At 35.5% G+C, this 23,181-nt stretch overlaps 1 protein-coding gene across 1 annotated transcript in view; it reads left to right on the top strand.

The window, feature by feature from the left end:
* Positions 1-717: 717 nt before the first annotated feature.
* LOC134804734 (neuroligin-4, Y-linked-like) overlaps positions 718-23,181 on the top strand; it is a 45,031-nt gene continuing 22,567 nt past the window's right edge. Inside the window, exon 1 of the mRNA XM_063777934.1 lies at positions 718-1,144. The gene's annotated coding sequence lies outside the window, so the exon portion shown is untranslated. The remainder of the gene's footprint in view (positions 1,145-23,181) is intronic.

Here is a 23,181-nt window from a genome sequence, read left to right as displayed (position 1 = left end):
TGCGACAAGGACATACACATAATATATCGGCGAGCCAACAACGTAGGTAACATATAACCTTTATAATCTCTCACAGTCCAGTGCCCTACACGTGCGACTGCGAGTGATTTACGCGTACCTTTAGAAAGTTAGCTTTCAGCGACTAATCAATGGCAAAAGGCATGAATAATGTCTATCATTTGAGTAACGGGTCGGTAGTGTTTCGAATAATTAATTTTCGGGGTGTGTACGGTTGTGTTGGTCTCGGCGAGGCTTGATTCAAAACGCGCATGCGTCCTGTCGCCGACTCGAGGCGAATCGTGTAGGGCGTACACATTTTTTTCATCATCTTTGTTAAGTCTACGTGTACTCGTAGTTGCGCACAGTGGTATATTATATATTAATACTTATATCAACTTTAACTATAAGAAGTCATTTGGCTAGTATCTACGAACATATTTTTCTCAGACAGTAGCTAAGTCAACGTAACAATAAATCAATATCAAGCGCTTGCGTAAAGCTTTAGGATTTTACTTTTTGTACATTAATTTACAACAAATGATACGATACCTATTGCTATCGTATGAGTAAATTATAATAGTATACTACGTACCACTAAATAGCCTCCTACGATTATGATATGATTAACTTAAGATTCGTTTTTTTTATTGTATCAAAAAAGTTATAATATGTTAAAAAACATGGCCACCCTAACTGCAGCCTCCAGAACCCGAGGAGGTTTGATATTGACCTATACGTATTACGAGTACTCTCACTATGCTCTCTTTCAGGCTGTGCGAGCAAGATAGATATATTTCTGCCTGAAAATTGTGTAGGATAGAAAGAGTAAGTTGTATCTGGGTAGTCAGCCAGGTCTTGCTCAGTCCAGTATATTTGAAACGTCGGTGTGTTGTGGTCCTGCGTGGTAGCGTCCTTGTGGAAATCAAAGCGCGTGTACAACATTTTATGAACTTGTAACTTGTAGAGGCATTAACATTGTGTTATAAAGAAATATACCTTGTGAAGTGATGCAAAACATTTATGTGCTTTTTTTTACAAAAGCGTGTATGGACGCCAGTCTGGTGAAATAACGCATTATTGTAGTGTTGGTGAGACTTTATTTTTTTCACGAGTCTGCGTTTCACTCAGGAGTCATTTATAAAATGTAAGTATATGTATTTTTATGTTTCCTTTTTATTTTTTATTTTCGGCGCCGATATTATTATGAATAGATTTATGTTAATTTTTTTCTTATCAAATAAGGCTAGCATGATTGCGAATTTTTTGCAACGCGAATGTCTATTCGAGCTGTGTTACTTAGCTAGCGAGAACCTTTCTTCTTGCGAAGATATATTTGTTAGCAGGAATACTAAAGTGTGCCTTGTCAATACCTTGTTTGTTCTTTCTAATTGTGTTGAGGCCTGGTTTAATCGGGTCATAGTAGGCTTCATCACAGAAATTATAGATCATGACCTAAGAGGGTAATCTTGGAATCAATTCTAGAACTATACTCCGTTATTTAGCATTAGAAAAAAGGTAAACAATCTTGATATGTCTTTTTATTCAAAAACGCTATTAAAAAATAGTAACTATTAGGTATACTTAAGAAACCAAAAGAATGTAAATGGTTTTCTGGAATGGAGGTCTAGTCAACCCTTCGACAACCTGCAATATATTTAGCTTGATCCATGAAATTGCAGAAATTCTTTATGTTGTCTTTCGCGGGTCTAGAATGAAGGTCTAGTCAACCCTTCGACAACCTTGATTCATGAAATTGTACAATTTCTTTAATGTTTGCTTTATGTTAGGATGTCTTCACCTAAAGCAAAAATATAAAGAATTTTTGCAATAGTGGCAAATTTGCTATATGTATAGTTGTTACATGTTAGCTACAACTTATTTTTCAAAAGTGTTTTCACCTCAGCAGCTCGAACAAGGGTACTTTGCTTCTTAAAAACAGTAAGCAAAATGCGATTTTGCTCACTGAGTCATTTTGTCTCACGCAGTGAGCAACATCGCATTTTGCTCACTGAGTGTGTCTGTTTCATTGAGCAAAATGCGATTTTGCTCACTGAGTGAGACAAAATGACATTCAAGTGACCTTTATAGTCAAATGTCATTTCAACATGCGGGGTCTAATACAAGTTCGATATACTTGGGTTCTATTATCTCTGTCCCTCTAGGTATGTTTTCACTGCTTAGGGTGAAAAATTTTGTGTACTACACGAGATCAAAGTTATTTACATCTCGTGCGCTTTTGAATCCCTTACTACGCTCAAGATTCTATAATAGATTCACTCGCTACGCTCGTGAATCTATTATAGAATCTTTCGCTTGCACGGGACTCTAAATAAGCACTCGAAGAAATATCAAGCTTTGATCTCTTGTTGTACAAATAACTATTTTCAATAATGACACGTCATTAGATTGCTTACCTTCTTTATAATGCTAAAAAAACGAAATATAAACAATTTAATGAGTATTTCATTAATGATAATAAAATAACTGTGTAGTTTGCCCACATATCTAACTACAAAATCAAATAAATTAATTAGATAGGTACACGACTAATTATTGATTTCATATATGTACCTAAGTAACAAACCAAGATACATTGCAATATTTTGCCCTGAACAATCTTACTATAAGATAAAACAGAAATAAAAATCAATAATAACAAAACTACCATGTACAGTCGCCATCAGATATTCATCATATATCATAAGATTCATCATATATCATAAGATATCATAAGATATTTATATAAGATAAAACAGAAATAAAAATCAATAATAACAAAACTACCATGTACAGTCGCCATCAGATATATCGGAGCGGCCAAGGTATTCACGATATCTGAACACGCACTCTACCGCCCTGACAATAGACGCGTGTTCAGATATTTGTGAGCGCCTCTATTGTCAGGGCGTTAGAGTGCGTGTTCAGATATTGTGAATACCTTGGCCGCTGTATCAGATATTTGTGAGCGCCTTAGTCGATATACCTGATGACGACTGTACCTAATCACATTATGAAAACCCAATGCCTATAAAAATAAACTTACGGTAAAATAACTTAACAATAATCTTTACTAGAAAAAAACAGACTTCACTAAACAGTTTAAAATGCCATTAATAATAGTAATAGTACATTGTGCAACGAGGGGGGTAAGTGAAACATTGGAAACGAGACGACAGCCGCAGGCTGGAGTGAATTAAAGACACGAGTTTGCAATATTCTTACCACCGGAGTTACACACAATGTTATTCATCACACTTGCGAAGACAAAACAAAATTTTAAGAAATTATTCTTAAATACGGTGATTCGTCCGCCATATTGTCGCTTTTTGACAGGTTTGGCACAGACCCATCCGGCATTCAGCCACGATTGAAAAGTGTGTAAAAATATTTTTCTCAAAAATGGACGGCAAAGTCGACTTTGCCGTTTAAAAAATAGGTTGCGAAGCGCGTAGTTTATGGTCAGTCAAAAATTAAAAAGTTAAAAACATTGCAGTCTCGATTTTGGGACTGCAATGTTGCATACAAATTCCATTATTTGTCGAGTTCCAAACTTTTTAAAAGTTGAAATGGCCATATCAAATGAAGGCACAGGCCCATTAAACAGCCAAACAGATGATTAGTACCGCGACTATTTAGCTGTCTCAAATAGGTTGGCGTATTTTCGGCAGAAAAATACACTTCTATTTATTATTATAAAAAAAAATAAAAAGGCGGCAAAGCTAATTTTTTCAATTGTTTCTACTTTTTTCTGTGAAAATATATACGTAAGAAAGTTGCTTTTGAAAAATATTTCTATGATATTTATATTTCTTGCACCATTTTTGAGAAAAGCACTATATATGACTCGGCTGGAAGGCTACTTGCTGGCTTCGGATTCAATTAAACGGACTCCCAAGGTCGTCCGTTTAAAACGAATCCTCAGCCTGCAAGTAGCTACTTCCGAGCCTCGACAATAATGTACTATTAACGGCTATTAAATTAATCAAATTAAATATTTATAAACAAAAAAAATTGTATTAAATTATAAACGATAGTATTTTAAAATTAAAACTCATTTATGCCTACCAATGCATTACTATGCGTACTTGGCTCATATGAATTTCGTAGGGAGTTATAGCTTTCACAATCCATAACTGCCACGGCTTTTGTCCTTTAGAACACCTGCATGAAATAAGATCTTTTTCGAGCAAGTAGGAAAATAATTTACGCTGATCAAATATTGGTCAGTTTAAGGAGTAGCCTACAGTTTAATTTTTTGCTCGTAATACAGGCCACCCGGTATAACACGCAAGAAAATAGTAAACAATGCATGAAGTTTCATTTGAAACTGTTTCCTTTGTCGGCCTTTGTTCTTATTGCCGATTTTAGCGATCAAAAGGTAAAAGGGATAGACGTAGGCGGGCAGTGTAGGCTTAGTAACATCTTCTTTTATAACACTTGAAAATCTAATACCTTTACGTAGGTAGGTCACTCAATAAGTTTTGAGATACAGAAAAACTATTCAAGGTAGGCATTAGCACTATTTATTTTAATTTTTTTCAAAATACTCTAATATAATTCTCAATACAAAGTTCCATTCGTCTAAACCAACTTTGCCAGACTTGATCCGATAGGGCAGAAATCGCAACTTCATCAGTTTGTTAGAGCAAACGCGGGATCTAACGACAACAGAGCTTCCTCACTCCAAGATATTGATGTAGGATGATATTAACGCTCCCCGAACTAACCCCTAGGATCTTTTCAATGTCCGTATATGTAATTCGTGGGTCGTCTCGGACCAACATTTCAGTAGTAAGTAGGACACGTTTTCTGCAGTTACTGCTGTTTGCGGGCGACCGCTCCTTTGGTCATCTTCGAGGTTAGTTTTACCCCTTTTAAATTCACTAAACCACATAAAAACTGTTGCTCGGGATGGAACAGAGTCCCTTAAAGCTGATTGTAATCGTTGTAAACTTAGTTGTTCGGTTCAACCAAATTCAAGATCATAGCACGCAAATGTTCCCGGTTCAGTTCCATCGTTTCAAAGAAAAACCGCGGGAACGGTCATAGTAAAATGACGATTTTTCTTTTAATTAATCTAATTGGCCACTTGTGTTCTATTTTTGAATAAATTTGGTTTTTATAGACATAGAATACAGGTGCGGTCCATTTTTAATTCTCGACCATCTTAAAACTTATCGAGTGACCTACGTACACGAGCAATTCTTGCATATATACAAGAATATATATATTTATTTATAAATTTCGATTGAAAAATCGATCTAGCTATGTCTTTTCTCTGGGAAAACGCGCATTTTTGAGTTTTCAAATGTTTTCCGAGGAGCAAAGCTCGGTCTCCAAGAAATGTATTATTACAGGGATACGCCACATATACCTCTGGCGGTCAGACAAACATGCAAAATGGATTTTTTCATTTGTTGACACATGTCAAATTGTACACAGGCCGGGTGCGCACGCGCAGCGCTCCCTCACACTAAGGTAAAGGGCCCCTGTTTCGGCAGGTTAAGGCTCTTGAGAGTGAGTTGAGAGTTTGTATATTTTTTAAAATATTACTCAGCATATCATTACCTTGAAAGCTTTTGAATAAGTTATATTAGTTCTTTGTTAATAATTTAATGTATAAACTGTAGGGTTTTAGTTGAAACTTTATTTTATATGAATTTTGTCGTGAACCTCTTATTTGGCTCCCATTTCGTGATACAAATTTAGGTCAGCTCCTAAGTTCGTGAATTCGTGTCCCCTGTTTCGGCATAAAGTTTTCTTAGAGTAATTGGTGATAATTTGCTGATAATCATTTATATTTAACGGTCTTACCTATTTACGAATAATTGTATGGTCAAATTAAAAATAATATTTAAAAAAATGTTAAATTGAGAGCTAGCTTAAAGTATTTTGTACTCGTCGTCTTTAATGGTTGAATTAAGACTTTGTAAACCATATGGGTACTTTAATACGTGATTAAGAGCCAAACTATTTAAATAAAAAAAAAAAAATAAAAAAAAAATTATAAAAAAATTAAAATTATTTACAAAAAATAATTTACTATCTTATACGTTAAATATAAACATACACAAAAATAAATCAAATAAATTGAATAATAAATAAAATTGTGCTAGTAGTTAATATGAGAATATACGTGGAATATACCTTAAAAATTTTAACTCGGGTCACATTCAAACTCGTTTTATGAGAATTCTAGTGAAAAAAACATATACCGAATTTCGCTCATACGAATCTTCATGAAATACATTAATTGTTTTCTAATTTGTTTTTTTAATTATCTTCGTTGTTATATTTAAAAACAAGCACTCAAAATGTATCTAGAAAATCCTTGATTCGTTAGTGGCACGAAATAGGAGACACACGAAAAATAAAATGACCGCTATTTCGTGAGTCGATTTATTGCAATTTTAAGTTATTTCTATGCATATATTCAATCTTTTTTCTTGTCAAATCAATTACTAAGGAACCCATAGAAACACTCCCAAAAACTTTTATTCGAATGGGTTTAGCTTTTCCTTCCTATAAGCTTAACAAGTGAGAGCGCGCACCTTACGCCTAAAAAAAGTGCACGCATACAACACAGCTGTTCGCGGCCGTCTGACAGTTTCGACCGTCGTATTACTCTCAGTTTAATTACTAAAATATTGGTTATTATTTTATTGAAGAGATTAAATAATACAGATTTTTTTCATATGTATAATTTGAATAAAAAATAATTGAATTCCTTATTATTTGCGCCAGAAACAAAACTAACGAAATAACGTACTAACACGAACTTGGGGCCGTTTACCTTATGCGGGCCCGGAATCCAGTTCCGCAGAGAAAAACCTCTGTCTCATTTGCTAGCACTTTTAAGAGTCTTAAAATATAAAATTGTAATAAAATATTTCAGACGCAGGGCAATTTAGATGTTTGATGTTCACCGCCGCCATACAAGTATTATTGGCTATGTGTGAAGTACATGGTGGGGGTAAGGTAAAGCGATTGCAGCGCATGAGGTGGTGAAAATTAACATAGGATAGCGTCTTTAAGATTTCATACAATGCTCGAAATGGAAATTTAATTTACGATTACTCCTGAGATATTCATTTGAATTGTAGGGTGTAAGGGACCATTGTAATCTGTATGAAACGCTTAATATAACTAACGTATTTAATTTGATAATTATTAATACTGTATCTGTGTAAATAGCTGTGCAAAAACCACATACTATGAAATCTTATTGTAAAAGATAAGAATGGGTATAGTAAGTTATCCTTAAAAGATAGATATACACCGTCTCGGACTTTTTTGTAGACCGATAAAAGAGATACAATCCCACCATACATTGTGTTGTTATAACTCCAACGGATTAAGCAGCGTTTTCGATTAAAGCTCCTAGACAGCGTGATTTTTTCCGACAACATCGTCATATTTCAACCAATTTATACAAAACCTTAACAAGTTATATACGTAAACCTTCCTCACGAATCCCTCTATAGATAGATGAAAATCCTGTGAATCCGTTCAGTAGTTTTGGAGTTTTGAGTAGTTTTCTAAGATGTAAGGAATCGACGTTTTCCCCTAGATTTACGGACGCTAGGTTGCGTGACAGTCGTGCACGTAGCGAATAGGAAAATAAATATCATCTTAGAGAAATTGCCTTTAACTCTGAGTCTATGTTGTGCTCTATGAGAATATGGTCTAATGTAACATTAAATTCAACACAAAAACGTCCTACATACCTTTGCGGAAAAATGCCTACGTCTTCTTAGAGAAAATACTTGCTGAATATGTATTAAGCCTTATTACTGTACTGAGACTTTTGTGTAGAATTTAATAAACTTTGAATGATAAACATTTTCCAATATGGCGGCGGTTTGTCAAATTCCCAAATCCGACATGAAAAAGGCGTCTTTAAAACATACATACGAAATTTCACGACTGCTCTAGAGATTTCGAGATTTATCCTAGTCCGATTGTGCTAATAGATATGTAATAGCCTTAAATAGGTTCCTACCTACGTAACTCAAGCAAACTACTTTTTTGAAATCAATAAAAAAAGTAATTATGTGGGTTTATGAAACCACGATGCAAGTGAAACTTTTTTCGGATTGTAGATAGGCATTTAACTGAAAATACTCGGAAATTTTTGTATGAAATTACAAGCAAATATCAAGTCTTCATGAATTATTGTATCTGTGATGTTCGAAAACAAAAAGTCGTTTGCTTATTTTAAAGACTATGAATTCTAGACTGTCCAAATAAATAAGTATCGTACCTAAAGTAGCATAGTGGCACAATGTTTATTGTTTATGCATGCAACGCTAGTGAAATTTAATGTAATATGTAAGTGAGACTGGATGTCTAACTCCGTTGGATTGCCATCATACGCCTATCGAATTAATTTGGTCCAAGCGGGCACTTGCATTAACAGAAAACACGTCCGGAGTCCCGGCCCACCCGCTGCTAGCACCATCCTCGTAATGAGAGAATTGTCTAATTGGGTCAAATCACCCCTTTGTTAACCCTTCACCCACACAGAATTCTGGGACAATGGGTGCGCCACCAGTCCTTAAGTAATTTTATATTAACAAAACGCCAGATGCCGGCATCCACTTTGTTTCGTCATATTTGCTCGTGCACGTGCAGGAAAAACGACCATGAACCGAGATGAACCGGGTTAGGTTTTCTTTGATGGTAAATAAATATAAGTTTTTAAGCAGGAGCATTTTTTATATCATTTTATTCATTAATTTAGTCAATAAATATACACGAGACAAGTGCACCCAAGGGGTCATCCATTAATTACGTCACACGAATTTCTAGGTTTTTTTACCCCTCCCCCCCTCCTTGTCACACTTGGTCACATTTGGCAAACCCCTCCCCCCTGGTGTGACGTCACATTTCTTCAACGAAATCGGCAAATATTTATTTAATATTTTTGACAAAAGAAATATTAGTAATTTTATAACCCAAAACTGATTAAGAATTAAAATTAAACGAATAAAAACGATTATCGTTTCGAAACCTTGTTATTTAAATGATAATTAGCGTATAAAATAATTTAAATACATTTTCGGTTACTGATGAAGTTAAAGTGACGTCACAAAGTTTATGACTCCCCCCCTCCCCCTTGTCACAACATGTCACATTTTCTTGACCCCCTCCCACCCCCTAAACGTGTGATGTAATTAATGGATGACCCCCAATCGCAAAATTGCATAACCACTTTATGGAAGAAGGGCCATTCATAATGTATCCATGCAACTTTGCAGCTCGCTGTACAAATGAATCTTGAATCAAACGAAGTTTTTAGGGTTTTTAAGCCAACTAGGAACCCTTAGAAGAAACAAAGCCCTTATTAAAATTTCCATCTTGCTGGGAATCAATTCCTCAATTCAATACGCTTTTTTGGATCTAAGTTAATTGGCCTACCACGTCTACGTATGATTTGAGATCTGACATAAATTGAAAAAGGGGAAAAGTAAAAATCACTTAAGTAACAACGCACACCACTTTTTGTGTTATGTTTGTAATGGTATTAGTGGGCTTGGATTTTTTACTTTCTACCACTGCAGACTATACTTACCAACTTAGTTATGCTTAGAGTTAATACTACCCTTAACTGATTGAACTAAACAAAAAGAAAAAAACGTTAAGGATGGATAAAGTTACAACAGTAAGTAAAACTGTCGGCTTAAAAGTTTATCAGTAAAGATTCATTGCGTCGTTTGGGCCCTAGATCGATAACGGATCTTTGTCGTTGAAACCGCCATTACATACAAATGTGTAGATATTTACTTTACAACGATGAAATCTTCTTTCAATGCCTTAATAAATTGACATTTACTTACGATTAAATAACCAGTACAATAGTACATTGTAGGAGAGGACGGAAAACCGATAAAAGATGGACGAGTCGTTTGAGGGCCGACACGTCAGTGGAGGCCCTCAAATAATACGAGTCCATCTTTAGCGTTTCCGGCCGAGGCATTACATAGTGCTTTTCACGACTACTGCGAGGAAATAAGAAAACATTGCATAACTATAAGTACTAGTACGCGATTTCTCTGGTAGCAAATTACTAGCCACTGCCTGTGCTGTCTCTTGAATTTCGGTAGGCGTCAGCGTAAGAATATCATTTTCTTCACTAGAAGAACTCATTTTTATAGCGAGCGTAGATACGTGTTTCTTGTATTTTTTAGTCAAACACAATTTACACTATCCAATTCGGTAAGTATTTTCAGATCCCGCCTTTTTTACTTTTTTTATCACTTTTAAGAGGCGTTTTTCTGTTAGTTGCTTCAAACCGACTCTAAACTTAGAAGCGTTTTTGCTAAAAAAAAAAACAAACAGCTACAAAAGTAAAAAACGCCTTAAGCGTCAACAGAATGGATAATTATTTAAAAAAATGAACTGAATGGTTTTGACATTTCTTTTTTTTTAAACAAGAAATTGGTCCTATAAATAACCTAAATTTATTTTTGAAGGAAGAAGTTCCGCCAAAAAAGACCTTTTATTGATTTTTATATTTTAAATGATACTCATTGCTGTAGCGAACCGTCACCAATGACAGATGATGATAACAATGAAACATTGTAGTAGTGGTGGTTCAGGTGCTACAGCTATTGCCTACTTTCCAGCTTGGTTTTAGACCATCTATTGCCACATTTCCGAACAGTGGCGTGAAAATACATTTAATGTCCAAAAAAAGATTAAAATCGCATTTTCATCACACTTGCTCGACGTATACCTTATTTCATGCAGGTGCACTGAAGGACCTTTGTCCTATATTGTTCCAAAATATATTGTTCCCGCAGGAGTTATGGATTGTGAAAAAAAAAATCTGTAACTCCCTAGGGAATAATAGCTTTTTTTTTATTATGCCACTAATACATGCGAACCATGTAGGTTATAAGTTAAATACTTTGTTTAAAGTCAAGTAATAAAGGAATATTACTTTTAAAATACCGACGTTAATTATTTAATACTAGCTGAGGTACCCGGCTTCGCTCAGGGAGCTGACATGAGAATTGTGTGGTGGTTGTAATAAAAGGATAAACTTTAAAATATATTTAGGTATTTTTTTTGTTACTACAATACCTACTTCTATGTAAAATTTTTTTATTTCCAATTCGAGAGCAACCTACGTTTAATTGACCGTGAGAAAATCATAGGGAATAGGGATAACAGGAAGTGTTTGTCGAAAATCTCCTGAGAGTATGAAGGCTTCGAATAGTACCACAATATTCTAGAATATTCCACAACATTTGAGTGTGTTCTGGAACACTCCACAATGATCTGGGATCCTGGATTCTAGGCTATTTATGAATATTTGATAACATTCCAGAATATTCCGGAATGTTCTCGAACATTCGAACCTCACAACTGTCTTGCTTTAAATATATACCTCTACCACTAGGTACCTCCAACCCTATAAAAAAGGCTTTAAATGGTCCAGAATATTCCACATTTGAAAGTGTTCCGGAATGTTCCACAATGATCTAGAATGTTCTCAAATATTCGACAACATTCCAGAATGTTCTGTACCTCCACCCATACAAAAAAGGCTTCGAATGGGCCACAATGTTCCAGAATATTCCACAACATTCGAAAGTGTTCTGGAATATTTCACAATGATCTAGAATGTTCTCGAATATTCGACAACATTCTAGAATGTTCTGAAAATCCTGTGGAATGCTCTCGAATACTCTCGAATCGTCTGGAATGTTCTAGAAATGTCTAGCCTCCGATACCCGAGACGGCTTCGAATGTTCCACAATGATCTAGAATGTTCTCGTTTATTCGACAACATTCCAGAATGTTCTGAAATGCTCTCGAATACTGTCAAATGGTCTGGACTGTTCCAGAAATGTCTTGCCTCCGACACGGCTTCGAATGGTCTGGAATGTTCTAGAAATGTCTAGCCTCCGATACCCGAGACGGCTTCGAATGTTCCACAATGATCTAGAATGTTCTCGAATATTCGACAACATTCCAGAATGTTCTGAAATACTGTGGAATGCTCTCGAATACTCTCAAATGGTCTGGACTGTTCCAGAAATGTCTAGCCTCCGAGACGGCTTCGAATGGTCTGGAATGTTCTAGAAATGTCTAGCCTCCGATACCCGAGACGGCTTCGAATGTTCCACAATGATCTAGAATGTTCTCGAATATTCGACAACATTCCAGAATGTTCTGAAATGCTGTGGAATGCTCTCGAATACTCTCAAATGGTTTGGACTGTTCCAGAAATGTCTAGCCTCCGAGACGGCTTCGAATGTTCCAGAATATTCCAAAACATTCGAAAGTGTTCTGGAATGTTCACAATGATCTAGAATGTTCTCGAATATTCGCCAACATTCCAGAATGTTCTGATATGCTGTGGAATGCTCTCGAATACTCTCTAATACTCTCGAATGCTCTGGCCTGTTCTAGTAATATCTAGCCTCCGAGACCCGAGACACCTCACCAGGTACATATTTTTGTAGGTATATATTTCACGATCTATTCTGAACTTTCCTTCATTAAGTTAAGGTTTCAAAAACAAAAACAACTGCTTCTAGGTCTCAGAGGGTGAAACTTTCAGCCCTTATATCTTCAAAAGCACACCCTTCAGGTAAAAACGGAAAACTTCTTCATGGACGGGAGATAGAGGGCTACCACCCCGTATAGCTTCCTTGATCGTATCGGGACTCGTTTCTGAGTTTTAGCGGCACGCACATTGTACACTTTCTTTTATTATATATATTGATTTTTGTTTGTGCTTTAAAATATTTAATTAGATTAATTTAATAGCCGGTTAAATATTTTTACACAATTTTCAATTGTGGCTGAATGTCGATGAGTCTGTGCCTTCGATGCCTACACTGCCAAAAAAATTCAATATGTGGACGAATGTTTGAAATGTCACCGTATTTAAGAATGATTTCGCTTAAAATTTAGTTTTTTCTTCGCAAGTGCGATGAAAAACATTGTGTGTAACTGCGGGGGTAAGAATATTGTTACTCGAGTTTTTAATTCAATCCAGGCTACGGCTGTCGTGAATATAATAGACTCTCGTACAATATTCCACTTACCCCCCATGTTGCACAATGTACTTCAAATAACAAGATGGGATCTGTTATGTACGTTTCGAGCAGTGGCAGGGAGTAGAAGTCAAACACCTTATGTGTGATAGTATAAGAACGTATATTCTCTAAATGCCTGCCTATTTATACACTTTAGGTTGCGCTGGCGCAAGCAATATGCGTTTATGTCACAGTAAACCAGAGTGTTACTGTTAAACATTGAAAGTGGCTAATTGCCATATTGCATACTATATTGGCATTTGCTGCCACAAATGTTAACAATCTGGGAGATGACATCGATTTTGACATTTGTGGCAGCGCGACATTACTACAGGAAACGTCAAATTTGATATGAATTTACTGCCGCTAATGTCAAAACCTATGTTGCTGGCGGAATTTCGACATTTAAAAAGTGCTTACCGTCATTATAGTCAACTTTACCCGCTTTTTTTGAAAAATCACGAATATCTCAAAAAAATTATATCACATCATATTACTTTTTTTGCTCAGCATGTCCATAGTGATCAAACGCATCAGTTTAATTGAAGAAAAAAAAAATCATGTTTTTACCCATTTTTTTGGCGTTTTAGATGGCGGGCAAAAATATCCGGGGTTTGCGCCAACATTGCCCACGTCAATTTGGTGTTCAAATCCAGCTCTTATGATGATGATGTCTAAGGATCATTTAAAGGTTTTGGGCAATCCTACCGCTCCCTGTTAATAACTTGGCGATATGTGTAAACACTTTTGAATAAATTAGATGGGCAATGTTGCCTACACGTTTTTGGCCATTTACATACAAGACTCACCTAAGCATTTTACAAAGGCTAGGGTTGTCACTTTAGAGAAACCTGTTACAATAGTTTAATGGCCTAAAATATGAGTTTTGCTGTATTTTTCATGCGTTAGGGATAAAACATCTAAATAAAGAATAATAAGACCAATCAAATACAGTATATATTTATAAACTTACTTTAGTATACAAACATAACCTTCTTTTACTTGCGAAGTTGGGTAAATTTGTCAAAAGTGACAACCCTAAGAAGCCGTTTTTGGTGGTGGGCAATGTTGGCATCCATAGGTCTGTATATTACCAGATTACATTTCCCATCGACAAAACTTTTGTGTCTTTCGGCCTTTTTAGATTAAACCTCAATATGGACATAATCTATTCTTCATATTTTATAACTGAAACCCGGAAATATTTGTCAAAGGGTTCTCATTTTTTTTCTACTTGCATTCATTTTTCAACAATTTGTTGCCCGCCGAAATATACCCTATATTTGACAACTCGCTGAAAATTCCCAAGTCAAGTTGTGCACATGTTTGGTATATAGTTTTGTCACAAATTTAACCTATTTTCTGCTAAAAATAGCAGGGTGGCCATAAGTATTTTAAATTTTTCTACATTAACGAATTTGTTTCAAATTGTCGTTTTGGGCAAAGTTTCCCCTGGTGGCAAAGTTGGCTATAATGACGGTACTGCAAACTATCTCGTGTGACATATGAATTGGAAGGGCTTGTTGTGAGAGTCTTAAATATTAGATAGAGAGATTGAAAGTTATTTAAGCAAACAGGCGAAATTTTACCTCCTCCGCCCCGACCCCTTATCTCCGAATCCATTGAGAATAAAAGAAAACAGAAATTAATTCTTTACCCATAAATTACAGAAACCCAAAAAGAAAGGTCAAACGTGAGTCTATCTTACGAAAACATAATAGTTTAATAAATAAATAAAAAGTGTAATTACGGAACCCTTGGGACACGAGTCCCACTCATACTTGGCCGGTTTTTTACTTTACTTGAAAATCACAGACTACAGACGCATTTTAAATGTAGTGCTGGAAGCGATTGCTGTCAGTGTTGTCTTTTACACGCTTCGATTCCAACCTCAATTTTTCTAGGAACAAAACAAACATAGTCTCGGGGTCGCGAGTGTTTACCCGACGATCCCATGCTTCGGTACTATTCGTCTATTCGTGCGCGGTGCATTTCGTCCGCACAACTTCTTCTTCTCTTCTTTATATTTAAGAGCTGTGCTCTTGTCGGTGGAGCAATCTCGAACTCGTCCGGTCCTCTGCCGACTCCTTAACCTTCGGTACGACACGACCTGAACCTTTTCTTTTATTTGGTTGAAATAATTTATTCTCGGTCTTCCTCTTCCTCTCTTTCCCTCTATTTTTTCTTCTATGATGTTCTTTAGGAACATGTCGTGTCGTAGCAGATGTCAAATTAGTACTCCTCTTCTATTTTCTATTGTCTTTATTATATTTCTGTTGACATTCCCATTGCTCCTAAATAGGGATAATTGTGTGGTGGTTTCCCCATTTGCCTTCCACACCGCGGTACTATGATAAGTTGCCCTTCATAAATGTCCTCAATAGAGCTCTACCGGAACCTTTTTCCTCGTCCTCCCGCCGGTACTGATGTCGCCGCTGCCCAACATCAGGGGAGAGCTTGTTTAATGGCGGCACCTACTCGCCATGGCACAGAGCCGTCTTCGGGTTTTTGCAGTATTTTCTAAGATGAAGAGACCCCTTACTGCACCCTGTTGACCCTGCCGCTGCTTGGTCGGGGACTGCTTATTCGAGTATTCGCAGCTAACCACCATATCTGGTGGCCGTTCACTATCCGCCACCTGTGACCCCGCTGATAGCCTGCAGCTAAGCACCGACACAACTTATTATTCACAAATTAAGCCATTGCTTGTGGACGTATTAATTGAATTTCCTCATTTCTGTTGAATCTGTAAACGCTTGTAAAATGTTTATCCATACATCTCCAGGGTAATTTGTAGGCAGTAAAGACAGGTGGGTTATAAGTCTGACTACTTGACGTTGTTCGGTCGTAGACGTGAAATTTATTTCTTCAGCTTTGTTCCAGATAGCTTTAAAAAAGTAATAAAGCACCCTGTTAATTCTGTTTCCGGATATACAGTTTTGAAGGCTGTATACCTACTGTGGAACATCGTAATCGCGTTTGTAAAAGTAGATATTATTTCCTATTAATTAGCTATTTTATACTAAAATATTACATGCATAAATATTTTATATTATTGTGACGGATTAGCAACTATGGAACCCTACTTTCATGGCCGGTTGTTTATTTTATTTTTTACCTCCTATTATTTGGTCAATACGAGTAAAAGAATGAAAAATTGAAACTTTTAAAGTCGTAATCTACGAATAAGTCGCTATTATTTAAATCAAATGACTTATTACAGAATTATGTTTAAAAATCTGTGTAATTTTCTTAAGGTTTTAATCCGAATTATCGCCATAACAGCTTTGGCATGTCTCCAAGTCATGTATTTTGTTTTATCTGCTTTACTCAAGCGTGTGAACAGATGGAATACCGCATATTGAATATTTTGTAGTTTTTACCCTGTGTTTATGTTATATACCTATATGAACGAGTAAGTATTATTATCAACGAGTATTTTTTATATTATTTATGCCTGTCATAAAAAGAGAAGAAAGTCACTAAAACATTTTGTCTGTGGTAGAAATTAACTAGCTGCTCAGGGTGCACCCTGTGTTATCTTAAGGCGCAGTGAGTTCAGGTCCTTATCCTAATTCCTAACGCAGCTCGCTGAGCACTGAGCAGGCGGCCGTGCTTTCCCGGGATCGCGGATATCATTTTTATTGAATTGTTACTTAATTTTATTTAGTTTTTTAACAAAAAAGTAATCGATGACACTATCAAAAATAAAATTATGCGGTTTAAGAAATAAGTTTCATGTTAGATTTTACATGTCTAAAAGATTCTATAAAACCTAACTTAATGAGGTTGCGTTATTTTATCACAGAATTCCTATGGCCATCTCCTGTCTTCATCAGCAGATCAACTCGATGTCATAATAATATTACATTGTCATCGATTTTTCATAAGTTATTTTAACTCAATCTGAAACCAATAAGTGATCGACAAACCGTTTGCAAAATTTAAGACAATTTACATAGTTTTACATACGAACATCGCCAGTTAGATATATAAAAGATTGTAAAAATATTTCGTATTATTTGTACTTAAAAACTTCCTAACATCTCTGCTGAAATACCTAAAATTAAGGGCTATGAAGCCTAATTTTCTTATTTCACCCGAAAAAAAGGGTACACTTTTTATACTAACACGTATCATAACTTTCATCCACAGGAGGGACATTATCTTTTAAAATCGGTGTACCTACAACCCGTAAATTACATGGTAATGGTTAAAACACTTTATAGAAGGTATTATTCACCGACATTCACGGTTGGCCTTATCTTACTGTTCGTTTCGGTGCGTTTTGCGCCTTCTATCTTGACAAGGTTGAGCGTATGACATTGAAATTGTCGCAAGTTTAATTCTCTACATTTTTACCTAGACGTGAAAACAATCGCAGGTATAATTATAACCTTGATATTCGCCAAATACCGTTTTTGTGATGTTTGGCTTTCAATAACTAACGATGCGTAGGTATACGGGATTTTCTATTTTAAGGCAGCTTTTAGAACGCCATAATGAAGGTGTATACGAGTTTTCAGCTTATTATCTCTCTCTCATTCCAAGTGTAAGTGCCAAATAATCGAAATGAAAGGAAATTTCATAGACCTATGTATCTATGGATGGTTTGTACGGATCAAATCTTGCAAGTTAAATTTGACCCACTTCCCGATTTCCGATGAAGCTGAAAATTTGCATACATACGAGTATCCCTTACTCTTCTTAAGATCTGCTTTGTAGATTTTTACCTAGTAGGGTAATCGTCCCTTATCGGCCACCTTATACTAAAACTGAATTCTATTCACCTATAAACAGAATTCATTTTAGTAGAGGAAGTCCGGGCATAGTAAACACCTTAAGCTTTGACATGACATAACAGAGAAATTTTACAAGGACGAAATGAAAAAAGTGTCAATAATAAGTCTTTATTTAATAAACTTTTAATTTAAAACAACACTAACCTCCAATGTTTAATAGTTGCTGCAATTTTGAACAAAGCAAATATCACTCATAATATCTTAGTGAACTTAATAACTAAGTGAAAATTAATCAACATAAGATCATTTCAATAATATTAATTAGAAAAAGCTGTCACAAGTAACTTTTGATATATATTCACTAATTTCATAAGCATAAGTCTTCACGGCATCTCTGAAGACATTTTAACACAGCGAATCCACGTTTTGATAGCCATTTCCATGACGTATGTTAGCCAGGAGCCATGTTCGATCTTTTTTTGATATTTATATACCATCTGTAACAAAATATTATCATAAAAAAAATTACCTAATAAATTCAAAGTGTACACGCTATCCGCTTTGCCCGATCCACTTTGCCCATTCAGTCAGTTAATGAAATTAAGAATTAAAAAAAATTACCGTTGGATTATTTTAAAAGAAATGCGTTGTAAAAGGAAGATACTTTAATAAGCAATAGAAACACCTTGAATTAAAATTCGAGATAATTACTATGACAAAATAACATACAATGTACTTACCTTTCAAAATCGAATATTTTGCACTAAAAACACATTTTGACTCGTCACCGACGACGCTCGCAGCGACCGCTCCCTGTGACGCTTGCCGCTCATAGAGCGAAGGATCCTGAACATCATATAGGCGCGTGGTGCGACAAAGTCGAATAGTTTAGGATTGGGAGCCCGAATTCGCTTTGCCTGGGGTGTTCGCTTTACCCGACCTTCCCCTATATGGTGGCTAGTTATTGAAGGGTGACCAGTTATTGACACCTTATACTTAAATGAATTCTGTTTATAGGTGAATAGAATTCATTTTTAGTTTATGGTGGCCAGTTGTTAAACAGTGGCCAGTAATTGGCGATTAATTTATCCTTAGTAATCTAACATTATAGTAAAAGTAATCTAACAAAAAGTAAAGGTAGATACTTTAATCTAACGGTAATCAGATGATTACCTACATCACTTGGCGCCCATTTTTAAGTCCACAACTAATCTAACATTGAAATTGCCTCCCATTCTCTCATTTATTGTTTTGTTGGAATAGTAACTTAAATCATCTGAAATTATTGTGCACAAGGAAAGGTAGAGTATACACTAACTTTACGTACGTTCCGAATACTTGTTCGAATGTTGATTCGTAGCATTTCCCTTATGAATATTGCAACACTTTTTCTCTAATGTATTTGCTCGTGAGCGCTAAAATAGAAAGTATTAAAAATCGTGACGCACGAAAGCATGCTGTCGTCACGTGAGCTCAGGAAAATCCATTACCTCAAACGAATGCGGTATGACACGCGGGTGCAAGATGGAAACAACTAGAGCGTGCTAGACGTTCTCAATGCACGTTCTTATCGGCCGCCCATATAGCGTATTTCACACGAGTGTGTTTACTAACTTCTTGTGATAGGATCATCACTAACGTTCCATTTAATAATAAAGTACACAGTACAGCATGAATTTTAAATAAGTACCTATTAAACATTCAATAGCATATGGCCCTAATTGTTAAGAGCCCATAAACGTGCACACTATAGCGCCACTGCTAAATAATCGTGATTATTTAAATTTAACGGAAGATATTTAAAAAAGGGGGCCGCTACGTACTATATTTTGTATTTAAGAGTGATTCTCAAAATAGTGGCATCTTAACCTGCCATCGAGTTTTTGAATTGAATGTATGCTCATTAGCTCTTTTTCATGTGATTATAAATGTTTATAGATAAACAAAAACAATGTTTATCGAAGCCAAGTCATTAGTTATATTTTTATTTAATACTTATATTGAAAAAAATATAAAGAGTACCACTTTTCACTGTAACCTGTCTTGTCCAAATGCATCGCTCTTCCAGTTTTAGTTCTTTAGATTTTATAAGCACCAATTAATGTTAATAAAATATCATATACGCTATAGAATAATATCGACAATATCTTTTAAAATGTACGTTGCACGGGTCTTATATATAATTTTTGTATAACAATATGCACGCACAAAGTTTGTCCAAGGATATTTTCACTGTAACCTGTACATCCGCGGTATCGCATCACACTCACGCACACAAAATTATATTTAGATCATAACTGTGACAAAATATTAGCTAAGTATCAAACTAACCGCCGTAGGGAACCATTATGACCCAAGTGTCGTAGTTTCGGAGAGACAAGTGGTGAAAGGCAGGAATCTGGAGTTTGTAACAAAATGTTAACTTTAACTTGTCTCGATTATTTTGCAAAATTGGTATGGGGCATATATAATAATATTATTTTAATGTTGTATGAAGGTATATTCATCTATGCTAAAAGTGAGATAATTGTATTATAATCCGTTGAAGAGATAAAATATAAAATAATGTATTTTTCACTATAACCTGCTTAACTTTAACCTGTGATTAATGTACAGGTTAATGTAAATCTTGACAGGTGATAGTGACTTCTGACTCGATACATATATGTACAAGACCTTTGAGTCTATATATGTCCGCTTTCACTAGCATAATAACGTCAGCTCGTGCTGACCGTCTGGATGTTCACACAAGAAATTCAGGACGTGATTTTAGACTCTTTCAATTTGATTATATATTATTTTATATTAAAACTCACTTTAACATGCTACATTTCCCTCCTAACCTGTGTAGTGTAACTTTAACCTGTATCTCAAAACTTCAACCTGCCATAATTTCGTTCCCTTTTTGAAATTTGGGTTAGGTACTTGAAGTATTAAAAAATATTCTTCATTCTTAAAACTGAAAAAAAAAACCAATAAAATTTTTTTCGTTAACGTTAACCTGTAGATGCCACTATTTTGAGAGTCACTCTTAAGTACCTTTTGAATACATCAAACTAGTTTTTATGTTGCTGGATTCGTCGATCTATGAACTCAAAACAAAAACAGCCGTTTTAACTTTGGACGCATAGATAGACGAATCCAGTAACTTAAAAACTAGTTTGATGTATTATCAAACTGCACAACGGAGCTGCAAACCCTAAAATCCTTTCCACGGATCGCCATTTCTACAGTAGAAAAGTGCGGGAAGCCATTGAAATCAAAAAACATTGCAATTTTAATCGGGACGAAGGTTTTAAGATCTCATCCACATGGAATCCAGTCATTAGTAAATGTAAGCGGAAACGAATATCGACAGTCGATAAATCGAATATCGTTAGTGTTGTGTGTCGACAGAGTGACATCCCTAGTGCGCAAAACGTTCAAACTGATAAACAAGACCAAGTGCGGGTAGTTCGAAAAACTCGCGCGGCTAGAAGATGTTGATGTCAACTTGAGCCAGTCTTCTCCGAGACCACGGGGACAACGCTGTCCTCGAAACGTCGGAGGTAAATCTTAAAACTTAAATACGCGATTAAGTCCCGTTGTGCAGTTTGATAATGTTTAATAATCGTGAAAGTTTAAATCAGTAGTTTGATGTATTCAAAAGGTACTTAAATACAAAATACAGTACGTAGCGGCCCCCTTTTTTAAATATCTTTCGTTAAATTTAAATAATCACGATTATTTAGCAGTGGCGCTAGTGTGCACGTTGATGGGCTCTTAACCAAAGTTCTGAAATTGTTAACCAAAAATGGTCCAAAAGGTGAAGGCTTTTTATGAACCGAGTTCACAAATTTAATATACCGCCCGAGTGTTACACACAATATTCTTCATCCCACTAGCAAAGGATCAGTTTTTGGCAAAAAATACATTTATGTCACTCATTGGCGTCTATTTCATCATGTCACATAAATCGAAACTAACTGTAAGAAGGTTTGGCATTAAACGTGCAGAAAAAAATATCCAGAACACTTCATGGGAACTTTGCATTTTTTAGAAATTCTCTTTGGCACATGGCTAAACCTAAATACTAAGTATTAGTAAGTATGTACCTAGTTGATTTTTCACTTTAAACAACCGATTTCAATATATAGAACCCTGTTTCCCTAAATACCATTAAATTTTATTTTAAAGGTTCCTATTAAATTGTACCTACGTTCATCAATTTATACACGCTGCAAAAAAAATTTAGGTATAATGAAAATGTTATAGAACGAATTAATCAAGCTTTTTTAGATGATACCGTAAAACGAGGTCAATACAAATCGCGGGCCAAATGGAGAAATTGTGACGCTTTTTTTTTTCAAGTTACTATTCAAAATTAAACCAACCTACATAACCGGATATGACTAGATTTCTAGGGATACAGTAGAATTGTTATGCTCGACATAAATAAAATTGTCTCATTGGAATAAATAATGTTACGCATTATTGCGGAAATAGAAACAATTTGTTTTCCACAACACAAACGTCTTGCAATGTCATTTTCGAACTGAGTAGATAGTGTCCCTTAATTTAATAATACTCCACCAAACCCAGAACTTTAAAACTTGTACCCTTATTTAAGGTGGCCTGCATTCATAGAACTTCACGAATGCCTGGATTCAGTAATAAGGATAGTATCGGTAAACTAACTGTCAAAGTGTCGTTGCTGATCTCCTTATCATATACCGTTTTCCGGGGATAGGTCTCCATCTAAATACCCATACCTATTACCTACTCATTATCAACTAGGTTACTCAACTATTAACACTAATATGTACAATCAGAATCAAAAGTGTCAGTTTTTGACACTGGCATATCTAATCCATATCGTATTTAGATGTAATATTTGACGTATCTTAAAGTTTGAATCAGGCCGAGACTTGAAACTTCATACAAAGGCATTAAGCACATACCTACCTAAACAATTAAACATTATTGGACTACAAGAAAAATAATCTTAGCGTTCTTTAACATTCTCCCTCTAACCTTTAAAATAGTTGTAAATGTATACCGTAAAATAGAAATGGATTTTGCAAAAGCATTGCATCCTAAATAAGCAATTAGAATTGTGAATGCTTTAAAATACCGCAGTTAATACAATAAACACTAGTGCCATGAATATACCGCCGAGTTCATGAATATATATATATATATATGTCGACTACCGATGGTCTCAAAGGCGGTGGGCGCGTGGGGGTAGTACGATAATGTATTACTTCACAGCTAAACCAGTATGCTACCATTGCTACCAGTGCATGAAATAAACATTAGGACTCGTTAACCATACTAGTGCCTACTATACTTCAGTACTAAATGTTTAAAAGAACTAATTGCTATTTTTAACTCAAGGAAGCGAT

Source organism: Cydia splendana, chromosome Z, assembly GCF_910591565.1.
Source record: "Cydia splendana chromosome Z, ilCydSple1.2, whole genome shotgun sequence".
Taxonomy (NCBI): Eukaryota; Metazoa; Arthropoda; class Insecta; order Lepidoptera; family Tortricidae; genus Cydia; species Cydia splendana.
This window is presented reverse-complemented; position numbering and strand designations above follow the sequence as displayed.